Below are 15,540 nucleotides of genomic sequence, written 5' to 3'. Positions count from 1 at the left end.
CGTCCTTGCTGTGCGCGGACGCCCGTAACCTGGCAACACTGACGCTGTACCCGCCGGCCGGAGACTGGGGAACGGGAAGAGAAGAGGGACATGAAGCATAGCGCCATGCACTAGAACATGGTGGCTGGCTAAAACACACAGTGATGGTACAAATAAAGTATGACAATAAAGCACCATTGGTCCCTTTAACCCCAGAAAGCCATACATGCTGAAGATGGAACATGCCTTGTGTGCAGATAGCGGGATGAGAAAAGAAAAGTGCGTGGTCGAGTATTAGTACAGGTGAAACTGTGACCTGGCACCGTAGGGGGTGTGTCCTATATGGATGTCTCCTCCAGATCCCCTTATCCCAAATGGTGAAGTCACTAAAGGGTTAGGGGTGATATAGGGAAAAGACTGTCCTAAGGACTGTTTCCAGTCAGGATAGTACATAAGGACATGAAAGAGTAGGAACAGCATAAAAATTTGGGAGAGAAACATATATTCCAGCAAGTCCATGTATTACGGATCCAGGCTGGGTGTGTCGCCCCTCCTCCTGATTCTGCTCGGTCTGCTGGCCACCCTTGTGTACTTCGTATATTAACGTATTGAGGGAACAGGCGGCTGTTATCCAAATATACTCCACACTATCCGCTCATTTAGACCTTTAGGATGGATCGTATTGAGTCCATAGATCCAAGATGCCTCCTTACGGAGTAACAGTCCATCACGGTTGCCCCCCCGTATATGCTTAGGGACGTGGTCGATGATGATGTGTTTAAGGTCTCCCAAGGAGTGTCCGGCCTCATAAAAGTGTCTAGCCACCGGTTGTTCGGACGGAGTGCCCTTGATGGCAGACTTGATCGCCGAGCGATGTAGGGCCATGCGTTCTCTTAAAGTTCTAATTGTCTTCCCTACATAACAAAGATTGCAGGGACAAATGATGAGGTAGATGATATGCGTGGTAGTACACGTAACTACGTGTTTGATGGTAATTTGTTTATCCGTGAGTGGAACTGCAAAAGATGGCCCAACGATCATGTGGCTGAAAGTGGTACATCCCAGGCAGCGGTAACAGCCTGTTTTTTTTGAAAGAAACGTCTCCTTGGAAGACTTTGAGAAATGAGAGATATCTGTATGTACTACAAGGTCTTTGATATTTCGACCCCTCCTGTAGCACATCATTGGAGAGGTGTGTTTGAAGGGGAGGGACGCATCTGTGGAGACTATGGGCGGGTACAGCGTCAGTGTTGCCAGGTTACGGGCGTTCGCGCACAGCAAGGACGTCACGGCAGGTCATCTCCAGGCGCACCCCTCACGCCGGACATTGGAGCTCGGGACGGAACGCACGGGGGTCTTGGCGGGCTTTTCTTCTTTAAAGGTGAGTGGGTTTCCTTCTTTTCTTCTTGTCTCTACCGCATCTTGAGGAAGGGGTTAAAATCCCCGAAACGTCGATGCCATGATGTATTGAACTTAATACAGCTATTTTTTCAAAACGTCCCTGAGTGCCGCAGTCCTTCTTTTTCCATTTGTTGCATACATTCTGAGGGCACCGGGGCATTGTTCAACTCTTCAGCACAAGGGAGTGCCGGGCTGTTGTTACCAATATATATATATATATATTTTTTTTAATTATTATTTGTAAAAAAAAATTTTTATTATTTAATTTAATTTTTATTTATTTATTATTTATTTATTTTTAATATATTTATTTATTTTTTATTATTATTTATTTTTATTTATTTATTTTTATTTTTCTGCACTGGGGATATGTAATAAACAATTCCAACAGTTGCCAAGCAACTGGATGTGCGATGATGTCATCCCAGCCACAAAGAGGCTTGGAACTCATATAGGAAGCATCTCTTTGCTTCTATGCCAATTAGAAAAATCAATTTGGTCTAAACTCTTTATTATGAACTTAATTCTACTTAATAACACAGTTATTTCAATCAGGTATCATGAATAAAACCATTCCATTTAATAAAGGTCCTTTTATTTCAATTTGAAATACATAATAAAAGATTAGAGTAAAAATATCAATTAAACAATTAAAAAGCTATAACAGGAAGTGATGTAACAGGCTGTGGAGCTTAAATAGGGAGAATGTGAGCTTAGTCTTCATTCCAATATTGGATACCTATGCAGGCAGACCTATAGGACAACTGCTGGTAAGCAAATATGGCCACTATTTACTTGATTGCAGTCTGGTTAGAAATAAGATGTTAAGTAATACTCTGTCCCCATTAGGAAAATTAAAGGGATATTTTTATCCTAAGTTTACAAGTGGATCTCTTCTGTTGGACTTCACTGATACTTTGAAAAACTGAGGGTAAGCTAAGCTTTATAAATAAAAAATAATTATAAATAAATTATAAATAGTTACTAACTCCAACTTTTGTGAATTGAATATTGTAGGAGATAATTAATTATTGTTCTGTTCTTGTTAGAAATGCCAACCCAATGAGCCAAGAAAAATGAATGAAATATATATTTACATGCTGGAGAAGAATATAATTCATTAGGTGGCCTATAATAAGGAATCCCAATAAATGCTATCATATTCTGGGAATAATTTTCTTCAAGTTTTTTCAACTTGGTAATAAATATTTTTCAGTAAGTATATTAAAATAAATACAATTTAGACAATATATTTGAAAATGGGTTATATTAAGATTTGGTCTCCCCTTTTCTAACTCGGGTACAACTTTGGTTCAATTAGAACTTCATACCTTTTGAATACTACAGTTATTCCAATATAAACAGAGAGCTGTTATTTAGAAGTGAGTACAATTATACTGATGGGTCAATTGTCTGGCTTACTGATTATGGAGTGATTCAGCAGACAACTATTATCATATGTGTTTTGATGGTCCTTAAAATAATTTTTAATAATGTGCAAGAGAGTATGTAAGCAGTTTCTTGTATAACTCATAAAATCATTGTCACATACAATATCAGTTTGTTCAAATAGGGATAATATGACCATATTGCGATATGCATATTCTTCTCTGCATCAATGTTCCTTCTTATTCATGCTTATTTTATATATTTTTTGTTTTTGGATTGCACCCTGAAGAACACCCCTGAAGAAGTCGATATAGACGAAACGCGTTGGGTGAAAGCTCATTATATTGTTGTTTTTTTCCTTATACAAATAATGTTGAAATATACAATTGTATCTCCAATATAAAAGAAAAGGAAAAGTTTTATGATAAGTTTTAAATCAAAATCTTTTAATAAAGAGATATGTGATTCTAATATGGGTGTATAAATGTGTAAGGTCATCCTCTCTTTATATAACATCCACCAACAATCATCTAATTATATCAGATTATAGAATAAGAGCGCTCCACAGAGATATTTCTTATATATATATATATATATATATATATATATATATATATATATATATATATATATATATATATATATATATATATATGAAATACTGCTAGTCCATGCATGATAATGTATCATGTACCAATGCTCAGTAGAAAATATACTATAGTAGTGTGCAGTGTAATGTAACTTATGTATAATCTATAATTCAAGTGCACAGTATGGAACCTGATTTCTAGAGGAGGATGTGCGGCCCAGGCAGTGTTGCCCGCCGGGGGTTTCCCCTGTACCGCCAATAGGCTAGTCCAACACTAGGTAGGGACCTTAACCATTTAGGAACCTCGTCCCTGTTATGTCATTTGCAGCAAGTTCATGGAAAGTTTTGAGGAAAATCTGAAACTTATTCTAAAAAACAAACAGTCCAGCATCAGCTGTCTCCCTTCTCTCAGGTAAATCCCAGTACCTGCAATCTCCACCGCCCAACACCTTCTTTGGCAGTCCTGCATCCAATTTGGTAAGGCAAACTGACGCCTCCAGTATCCAGGATACTTCAGAAGAATACTTGAGCACTATGCCTGCTGCTGCTAGAGGTGGATCTTAATCCCAGAAGGGGACCAAAAAGACTACTAGTAGTATTAAAAAAACAAAACAAAAACAATTCACTGTAAAACAATCCTTTGCAACAGGAAGAAAGTATGACGGCTGTCACCCAGTTACACAGCGGATCACCGACGCCATGATGGCTATGCTGTTATTAGATCTGCGTCCAGTATCCGCCATTAATGAAGCAGGTGTCCCTGCTACTGAATTCCATCTTGATTCAATCTTACTAGAAAAGCAATTCCTTGCCTGTACCAGGACATTAAAAAAAAAAAATGAATTTTGGCCTAAAAAATGCTATTGTACCCACTGTCCGCTTATTCACAGATATATGTATAAGCAGAACTGGGCAAACTAAATATTACATGACTGTGACAGGCCACTGGGTGGTTGTATTGCTTAAGCAGCAGGAACAGCAGGAACATTTAACAAACAATGCCAGCTTATTCAGAGGCAGGCTACTCTCTGTATCACCGGCTTCACTGAGGCATTCTGCTGACAACCTCTTAGAAAAACAAAGGGATGCCATAGCAAAATGGCTTACCCTGCTAGGACTTTCCTCAGGATTTGTGATTTCTGATAACGTCACAAATATTGTGAAAATATTACAGTTGGGTGAATTCTATTCTGTCCAATGCTCACACAATCAACTTGGTGGTACAGAGTTTTTTTTTTTAAAGAAATGACAGAGACATGCAGAAGATTCTGTGGCCTGAAATATTTCGGTACATTTTCAGCATTCAGCAGCTGCATGTCATGCATGAGCACCTGCAAGAACAGTTTGATCTGCCCTGCCAACAACTGAAGCAAAATGTGGTAACAGGGTAGAATTCTACCCTTTACATGCTTCAGCAGACCGAGGAACTTCAAAAAGCCAACCAAAGCTACACAGTAAGCCATGACATTGGGAGAGGTGCCTTACTGCAGTGCAGTGGAGAATACTTTCCATTTTCTACAAGGTGCTGAAACCATTCTAAATAGTCACCTGTGAAATGAGGTCAGATACTGAGGGGGTCATTCAGATCTGATCACTGCTGTGTGTTTTCGCATAGCGGGCGATCAGGTACTAACTGCGTAAGCATATGCACCGCAATGCGCATGTGCATCGGTCAGCAACAAAGGGCATCGCTGGTCAGCGACTTGATGGTGCGAAAAATCAGTTTGCACGGGTATTCGTAAGGTGATTGACAGGAGGAAGCCGTTTGTGGGTGTGAACTGACCGATTACTGGGAGTGTCCAGAAAAACGCAGGCATTCCCAAGCATTTTCAGGGAGGGTGTCTGACGTCAGCTCCGGCCTCGGTCAGCCTGATGTGATTGCACTGTAGGAGTAAGTGCTGAGCTGTGCAGAGACTGCACAAAGTGAATTTTAGCAGCTCGGCGTACACATGGGATCGCACACTTGCACGGCGAATATACACTCCCCCTGGAGGCGGCGACTATATGAACACAAGATCTGAATGACCCCCTGAGTCACACTTGTAAATCAGATCCTGTATTCACTTCGCCAGGATCCAAGGGTTGTCAATATCGTGAAATGGCATCACTACATTTTGGCAACCATGCTTGATCTGAGGTTTAAGTAACGCTGTGTCTTTCTTTCCAACTGGCCTAGATCTGCCTTAAGTTCATTGGTAGCTTGTTTTGTGGGGTCCACACAAACCAAATACTTCAGCCACAAAAGTGTCAGTCCCTGTCACTGAAGTACTTGGTTTGTTAAACTGTGCATGTCCTTTATAATACACAGCATAAGAGTGGGTAGGAAGGCCCAAGGACACTTCCATCTTGCACCACTTTTCTTTTCTGCCACTGCTGTTTGGAAGTATTTCATAGATGTGCTATAAACTGCTGTGTGTTGGCCTAAACTAGATGAAAACAATATTGTGAGCTGTTAAGTGGTCAAAATTGACTGGAAATAACTGGAAATTAATATTATTGAGGTTGATTATACTGTAGGAACAAAAAAAAGGTGCAAATTATGTGATTTTAGCAGTTTTTCTCAATTTAAAAAAAATACAGATCCAAAATCAAAACACAGGGGTCCTTGAACATCTCTATTTTAAATGTGAACAAAGCACAGTCTGTAAGATCTAGACTTATAGAATTCCGTTATTTTTGGGTGCTCGACAGGCCATACTCAATTGTTTTATCGATGGGCATGAGTGCTATGAATGCTCATTACTTATCACGCACATTTCCCCCAAATGCACCGGAATTAGACACATAAAGTGGCTATAGCCATGAAAACTACTGAGTGCGCTCAGATTGGGCATTCAAAAGCATGACTTCAGGTGGATCTTCTCATCACCTCAGGAGGGTGTGAACAGAAATAGTGGGTACCCCAGAACAAAATAATTTAATATCTCCCATCGGATGCACATTTCTTACGGGAACACAAAAACAATTAAATTCCCCCAATAGGGACTGTTGCAAATTTTGTGGACAGATGCTGCATGTGTTTGCTCTGTGCACGCTCTGGAACCATACGCACATATCTTTAGCCGATGCAGAGTGGTATGAAACTGAGCTTCATCTCCACTTGCAGCTGATAGTGTGTAACCAGGAGCAGATTGGCCATAGAGAGCTCATCAGGAAGATTACTGGTAGGCCGACGTCTCTATGGGGCCTGTTTTGTGTGTTGTCATTTGCCCCCCCCCCCCCCCCCCCACATGACAGGTAGCCCACCACACTAAGTACACTGTATTGTCTCCATCCTGATATTCCATCTCTGCAGCACAGCAACTCTGCCATCCAGTGATGTTGCCATGGCTACATGGTATGTTATGCCTCTTGTGCTGTCTATATTAAGCCACTTCTATAAAATTTTACAGGGCCACCTTTAGTTCCCTATACGACGCTGATCTCAGACACAACTGCAGCAAATGATGCAAGGAAGGCCACAATTGCCTACAATCAGGCCCTATGATGGTGGATCCTGCCCCCCTCAACCTACCCAACCTCCTCATCAGACTACACCCCCATTAGGGCTGCTTACATACATTTCCTGGGCTGGTTTTCCATCCCAATCCACCCTGGATATAACTGGGTGGCAACAGGGCATACTGTGGCAATGTGAGCTATACAGAATTGTGTGTATACAGAGATATGCCTCATTTCAGACGGACTCATGAAGCAAGTATGCAGGTACGCTCGGGTATGGAGTACCCTTAAGAATTTGGCAGCAGGCACTTTGCACCCGTGACTGCCATTACCACAATTGTAATGCGCTGCTGAGCATCAAGACCATGGAGCGCAACGGTATTGTCATGAGATCACATCACGCTTCCTCTCCTGGTGGCTGCGGCTGGCACGAAGAGAGGAGCCTGGGGACTGGGCTGGGTGCCTTTTCCCATAATGTCCAGCTGTTTCCCTTTACTCGTCTCAAATGATGTATCCGCACTGAGTGGCTTTTGTTCATCACATGCTGGGCTGCTGGGCATGTCTCTGGCTTCATTGTGTGGGGTAATTAATTTCTAATATAATGTGGACAGTACTATATATTTCTATTATTATGGGGGCATTATTATATATTTCTATGGTAATGTGGTACACTACCATATATGTCTGTTATTGTGGAGCATTACTATATATTTCTATTGTAATGTGGGACACTACTTTATATGTCAATTATTATGGGGCATTACTATATATCAGAGCTGTAACTAGACATTTTTGGTGCCCTGTGCCAGAAAGAGAATTGGTGACACACCATATTTAACATAGGGGTGTGGTTTTATGTGGAGGGGTATGGCCACAGAATAGTACAATTCACATTACATCACACAGTAGTGCCCCTTATACGTTACTCCAGGTAGAGCTTCTTACACACATTACGCCTGGTAGAGCCCTTTATACACATTACGCAAGGTAGTGCTCCTTACACACATTATGCAAGGTAGAGCCACTTACACATATTATGACAGGTAGAGCCCCTTACACACATTACGCCAGGTAGAGCCCCTTATACACATTACACCAGGTTGAGCCCTTATACACATTACACCAGGTAGAGCCCCTCAAACAGATTATGCCAGGTAGAGACCCTTATATACATTATGCCAGGTAGAGCCCATTATATACATTACGCCAGGTAGAGCCCTTATACACATTGCGCCAGGTAGATCAGAGAGAGAGTATGTATTTTATTTATAACTTATACCCATTTCAGACCGCCTGAGGTCGGTCGCAACTGGGAGCCTGACAAAGGTGCTTCCCGGGTTTGACCCGCAGCAGGCCTCTCGCCGCCGCTGTTCCCAACCATGGCATATTTCCAGGTTTCCAGTTCACACAGCACAGTGAGCCGGGTTGAACACATGTTCAACCCTGCTCACTACACGAGTTGGAATACCGGGTTGCTCAACCCAAATTATTCCAACTGGGCCCTTTCAGACCACGCAGCAACACAGATTATGCGCACTCATGTGCAATAACCCATGTTCAAAGCTGGCGGTCTAAAAGGGGTATTACAGTGTGTAATGCTCTGCAGTAGGACAGTGTGTGTGTCTGCAGTTAGGGTAGGATGTAATGCTCTGCAGTTAGGGAATTGTGTAATGCTCTCCAGCCAGCTCTCACCAGTGTCCTGGTCAGTGTTCAGGCTGTGGCAGTGTAACAAGATCCGTTCATTGACAGACACAGACCTGGCATGGAGTTTCCATTGGTGCTGCTAGGACCCTCACCTTCCCGCACATGGGGGCAGCTCTGATCCCCGCTCAGGTGGAGGTGACAGGTTCTGCTATTGCTATGAGCGAGCCGGAGCAGCGCTGGCTGATGGGATTTGTAGTCCCCACATGCTCCACTAATTTATTAACACTGTAGTTTTTTTACTGGTATGCTGCCCAGGGCTTTCTGGCTTATGCTGGTTTTCTGGGGTGCCACACCCTGCGCCTAGATATAGCACTAGGCACCCCAAATATACAGAGAGGCCTTGACGCGGCTTTGGGGCTTTTCATACATTTGCGCAAATATATGTAACCGAGATCTCTGAATTCTAATATTGTGTGGGATTTAAATCTGGTTACTGTTATCATTCAGGGTGCTGGGGGAAACAAAATGCCTTTGTTTCTTGCTTAGAAATACCCCTCCCTTTCAAGCATCTGAATGATATCACTAAGCTAATTGAGCACCTGCCACTATATATGTCTGTTGTGAGAGGCAGAGAGGTTTCTGCATTAGGAGGAGGTGCAGGCCCTGACATGCCATATGGAGCATTATGGGGTTGCTCCAAGGTAGGTAGCTCTTAGCTTAGATATATTTTAGTAAGGAGCCATTATCATGTGGCTCCTTGCTGGTTAATCATAGACCCAGATTGGGGTAATGGAGATGTGGGGTGTGGTGCCCCTGGACTGGCTGAGCTGGATGGCTTTAGTGTGGCATACCTTTACATTCTATTAACACTTATCACTTACTAATTTCTTTAACACTATTTCTCCATTTTAATTACATCTCATTTTTGTATCACTTTCTTTATAGCTTCGGCTTCCTAACACTAATTTATTAACACTATAGTTTTTCCACTGGTATGCTGCCCTGTGCTTTCTGGTTTATGCTGTTTTTTTGGGATTGCCACACCCTGCACCTAGATATAGTGCTAGGGACCCCAAATACACAGAGAGGCCTTGACACGGCATTGGGGCTTATTCATACATTTGCGCAAATAAATGTAACCGAGATCTCCGAATTCTAATATTGTGTGGGATTTAAATCTGGTTACTGTTATCATTCAGGGTGCTGGGGGAAACAAAATACCTTTTTTTTAACTTGCTATGGGCAATATCCCCACAGGGGATAATTTAAAGTTGAACTTAAAACATAAATGTTTGCACATGTATGTCCTGTATTCTAAGGTACAGCCATTTTAATGTATGTGAAACCTTAAATCTAGTGTATATATTCAAAACAAGTATAAAGCATTCATCCCCGTGAGCATATAAAAGGGGCATGCTTCTACATGTCCTTCCTGTACAACAGTGAGCATGTGCATCCTATTTCTCTTAGCCAAAATGTCAGCTACAAGCAGCTCAAAATACTGGTACCAGTTGTGCACATGCTCATGGTGAGAAAGGGGTTTACAGAGTGCAAATGTACCCGACTGTGACCAGCCTCATAATTAGCAGACGTTACATAGTAACTGTATGTTACGATAGGGCAGAGTCTATAAGAAACGTATGGCTTTTACTTTTAAAGGTCAGCATTGACATTTTGACTAACTAGAAAACCGAATATTAAGCAGAGCGGAAAGTCACATACAGGCTTTGGCCTGTAACTGGAAGCTGGCATGATAGAAACAAGGAAGACATGTAGGCTTAAAAATTGATATGAGTCAGTCTGGTCTGCCGAGTGACTGATATAAAGAAGAAAGTCTACTGTACTGTACATTAAAAGACTAAAACAAAATACCATTGCTTGTGGATCAGTCATACGGGATTGCCATGCATTATTTTTCAGGTAGCTTCTTTTACATTTTCATCCACCGTAATTAAATATTTGCCTAATTTCTAAGCAAAACATTTAGTTCTATTGTTTTTTTACATTTGAACATGCATTTGATACATCAATAATGTATGTTGTCTATAATGTTGAATTCCCTGTTGTAAAATTTGCCTAATAAGTATCAGAATTACTTTAATCATTATTGAAAAACAAGGCAGTTTGGTAATTTGCAGCTGTTTTTTACCTTATTTCTTATATTGTTCAGAATTAGAAAATGAATGTGATCTTTAATGCTGCTTTTTTATGTGTTTTACTTGTGTTATTTACGTGTTGGGATTTTAACTGTATATATTGGCTGATTCTGAGTGGGACGGATCTCTGTGCATAGACACAAATGGCAAAGGTTTTTTGCGAACCGCGCGTGTACAGAAACAAATTATTGCAAATATCTGTCCTATGGAACTTTGTCAAATTTGGTGTTTCAGGGCAACAATTGGGCGGAACCGCACTTGCTTGTAAGTATGCCATGGGAGTTTTCTGTGCGTGTATCTAAACCTAGTGGTGCATATGGGGAAGGGAAACCTTTTTCTGATGGTTATCTTGCATCCCACATGGGGCTAGTGCAAGTGGCACTACTAATGATGACGATTGTGGCGAATTGTGTAGAATCAACGGACAGCACAGGTTTCTACTTGCAGATGCACAAACCCCACGTTAGCCCTGTGCACTCTTGCATTGGCAAAAAATTAGCTAACAGGCTTATGCTGCTGCCAGCTTTGTCTGAGACTCATGATTAGTCCATAATGTTTTGTATTGGTAGAGTATGTCAATGTAAGAGAAATAGGGCATGATGTGGCAGTAAACCATTTCACGGCAAATACTGTAGGAGTAGAGAAGCCCTAGAAGTAACAAAAGAAAAAAGAAAGGGTTCGAAATGCCCTATGGTGGTGCACACAATTTTATATAAAATATATAACTTTTATTATGATATGTATTAAAACCAGCGAATATTAAGAAAAAATAGAGAATAGTGTAAATAGGTAGAAAATTGTGATTAAAAATGAAAATGCTGTGCACTGGATGTCACCGGATTGGCTTATATCTTGCTATCGAAATTTATAGATAGTAGAAAGTTTCCAAAATGTATCAAATCCCTCCCAGGATTGTAAATATAGGATTATTCAGGCAGGATTACCCGATGTCATCATATCTGATGTAGTAATGATATAGCTATAGTAACTGGCTGTGTGTAGTGCTGAGATAATATACAATAAAATGATCAAACAAAGATGTGTGTTATATATATTCACTTATTTCTCAGAGTAATGTACAGACTCTATTTATAAGATCTCAGTAGCACCTGTGTGTCTCTCTAAAGGGGGGTACTCACGGGAGAGATGTGTGCTGAGCGATCTTAACACAGACCGCTCAGCACACATCTCTCACCCCGCTCAGCACAGCGCGATGTGCTGAGCGAGGGGAAAAGCCGACGGGGGGGCCGCTCACTTCACACAACGGTGAAGTGAGCGACCCGCTAGATTGAGCCTGCATGCAGGCTCAATCTAGCATCGGCGATAGCGATGCGCGGGGCCGCGCATCGCTATCGCTGGAGGGCATACACACGGCAGATCCGTGCTTAATATCTAAGCAATCTAGCAAGATTGCTTAGATTTTAAGCACGGATCTCTCCGTGTGTACCCCCCTTAAGTTTCATGAGCCATATTGTGTCCACTGAAATGGCAACATACGAGCATAAGGAAACAAATGTATCCACTTAAAGAGAAACGGCTGTTGTTAGTTCAAAGATTAGGCTCTGATAATATCAAGCCTTTGAATTGCCACAAATAATAAACACCGTTATCCCAGTTGCAATGTAGTATCATTTGAGTTAAACAAATGATTGCTGGCCGTGAAATAACCAGTAATCCCTTACCAGGGATCTTGTCTTAGTGTGAGTTAATAAGCTGATTTATACATAGTTCATTTCTATATTTTACTGAACCGAAAAAATGTATATATAGTAATATTTAAATCTCACACCTGGGGTCTGGACATATTAGACACCCTATGATTCCTTATTACTCAGAGGGGTTTCACACATTCAGTGTTATTTAATAGTTGCTGATATAGGCTCACACGATTTTCTACCTATTTACACTATTCTCTATTTTTTCTTAATATTCGCTGGTTTTAATACATATCATAATAAAAGTTATATTTTATATAAAATTGTGTGCACCACCATAGGGCATTTCGAACCCTTTCTTTTTTCTTTTGTTGCATATTTACTGTGCCTGTGGTAGCACCCCCCAAATACTTTGGAACAACACTAATGTGAATTGGATAACAAAAATGGGGGTCACTCTCTAAATCTATAACCTGTGCTACTAGCATTATAGCAAGCCCTAGAAGTAACAATGTTTGCTTAGCAAAATCCAATATTTTAATTGTGCCATCTCATGGGAAAAGGCTGGCAATATATTTATACCAAAACAATCAGTTACAGGATTGTGGCAGTAGCATTAATGGCTAATCTCTATTCTCCTGCAGTACTCTACTTAGGTTGTGTCTGTGGAATTCTACACACTGAGAGGAAGACTTTGCAAAGAAACTGTTCTTGCTTTTGATATAAGTACACTTCAGTTGATTATGATTATGATGATGAGGATCATAGTTTCTAATTGGATTTACTAAACTGGTGTCTACTGTCATTTTTTTAGGAACACGTTGTCCCTAAACTAACCATTTTGACTGTTGGAATGGTAACTGGTATGTTGCAAAATTACATATCATGTTTTGCAAGAACATAAATGTTTTAGATCATCAAGTATCATAAATAAAACATATTGGGTATCACACATCTTGGGTAGTATGCAGATAACAAATAGTAGTTTATAAATGCTTTTTCTGTTATGTGGCCTTTTGTTATGGATAAATTCCACTTTTGTGCTTATCTTTTTCTCAAAACAATCTGTTAAAACATTTACTTAAATTCCTGTAGTTAGCTTGCAAGGTATGGCTAATCTCTATATTTGTATCATCCTACATGTAAATTCATTGGGAGCTGGCCAGAAGAGGTCCTCACTCTGGACACAAAAACAGAGCAGAACAAGAACTTCAGGGAATGGGTAGGTGACGTGTGCTCTGGCATTGCCAGGTTCCATCACCTACATGGCCCCCTGTAATTCAACTACTGGCTTCCAGCTCTGCATATTTTCTCATTAGGGTGTGATATTTTTTTGATTATGAGCAAAAATTATTTATTATGTTTATTTAAAATAATAATTTAATAACTACAGTGCATCTTTATACTTCTCCTCAAAGTAAATAATATACTTATTTTTAAATCAATGTTTCCCCATAACATTAAAAATGAAGTATGTTCTATAAGATCAAGCATGAGTTTGTCTCTCTCTCTCTCGATATATATATATATATATATATATATATATACATACATACTGCATTTCAAAACATTATCCCCACCTACAGTATTTTTATTCTTCTGCATTTACAGTAACAATAGGCATTTTGGTATCTTCCTATTTACTATTCATCATGAAACCCAACGATATTGACCAAGACAGAAGGTAGTTTTTACACTCCTGCTTCCCTTTGACATTAATTGTGAAGAGATATTTTGTTGTGGGTGGTGTTTCCTCCTGGTGGGAACCCAGGGGTCTGTGCTCCCCATTACTTGTTTCTGGGGAACATTACATTATCTACTTCAAAAGCTGTTTACATTAGCAGCAAGCGTAAAACAATGTTATGATAGCGTTACCCACAACAAAGCTTAGAGTGTGATGTGTTTGCATTAATTTTCCAATGCTTGATATGATACCATGCTTTGCGGTACTCAATAAGTTCCAAAATGAGCAGTCTATATTTACACTGCTTAAACTTTCATTTGTTCAGTATAGCGTTTATTTGTTGTACTGGTATGAGATATACTGCTAAAACATTGGGACATCAGTAATGCAAACAGACATCTCTTAAGTGCAAAACACAGGGGGTTATTCCGAGTTGATCATAGCTGTGCTGGTCGGGAGAACCTCTTCGCTGCCCGGGTTGCAGCGGCTGCGTGTGACGTCAAGCAGCTGCCGCGGCCCGCCTCCCCCTGCGTTGGCCGGACCGCGCCCCCTAAATGGCAGCTTAACGCCACCGTCCAGCCCCCTCCCGCCCAGCGACCGCCTCTGGTTATGTTCAGAAGGGGGACCCCACGCAATTTTTTTTTTTTTTTACAGTTTTAACTTTTTAAATACTTTACATATTAAAGCCCTGCCCAGATCTCACTGATCCATCCGGGCTTCACTATGTCACGTTCGGCAGTGTTTTCCTAATCTCTCCCGTAAAACACTGCCTGACAATACGAATTACATCGACAACGGTGAACTTTCGAAAAGTTGCAAACTCAAACAGCCGATGTCAGCAAAGAATGATTTCGTCTGAAATCGGCTGCAACACGAATGTTAGTAATTTTACCCCTATGGATTTAATAATATGTGCTAAACTAGGGTTGTATGTTTGTGTGTGTGCTAATAACAGGACCCACCACTTATACCCCTTTTACACCACCGCAATAACCCGGGGTTATTGGCGGGGCAACCTGTATTGCGGCTCTATGTAACATGGTCCCAAAAATAACCCGGGACCAGTGAACCGGGAATCTAACCCAGGGAAGTGAACAGGGTTGGACCCAGAAAGAACACGGGTAATGGGGCAGTGTAAAAGAGTGACCCTGGTCATCTGGCCCATGTCCCGTTTAAAGGATAGGGTGAGCCGATCCCCAGCGCATGGAGATGATGTCATCTCCAAGCACCACTGAAATGTTGACACTGCCCCCACAAATTAGTTAATCTGCCTCTGCTACTTCTACGGAAAGGTAAGGAGACCTGTACTGTTAAGGTGTGTACACACAGAGTGATATGGCTCAAAATCGCTAAGAAAGTTAGTGCATATCGATCCATGTGTACACAGCGAGCGATAGCGATGCGCGTCCCCGCCAGGTCGCTATTGCTGGGAAAATAGACTGTGCAGGCAAGTCAATTTTGACTAGGTCGCTGGAAAAGTAAAAGCATCCCCCTATTTAAAGAGTTAGTAAAAATCACCCATAGCCAAAATCGCTTGCACAGTTAGTCAAAATCGCTGGTACATATAGTCAAAATCACCTACTGTCAGTTCAAGGTAAATCG

The 15,540-nt window shown here is 41.0% G+C and overlaps 1 long non-coding RNA gene across 1 annotated transcript; it reads left to right on the top strand.

Moving 5' to 3' along the window:
- Positions 1–2,112: 2,112 nt before the first annotated feature.
- On the top strand, positions 2,113–3,240 carry LOC134965992 (uncharacterized). The gene is made up of 4 exons (XR_010188568.1): positions 2,113–2,150; positions 2,230–2,311; positions 2,430–2,595; positions 3,059–3,240. It is a non-coding gene; the product is annotated as an uncharacterized LOC134965992 (long non-coding RNA).
- The last annotated feature ends 12,300 nt before the right edge of the window (positions 3,241–15,540 follow it).

This window comes from Pseudophryne corroboree, chromosome 1, assembly GCF_028390025.1.
Source record: "Pseudophryne corroboree isolate aPseCor3 chromosome 1, aPseCor3.hap2, whole genome shotgun sequence".
In the NCBI taxonomy this organism is placed as follows: domain Eukaryota; kingdom Metazoa; phylum Chordata; class Amphibia; order Anura; family Myobatrachidae; genus Pseudophryne; species Pseudophryne corroboree.
This window is presented reverse-complemented; position numbering and strand designations above follow the sequence as displayed.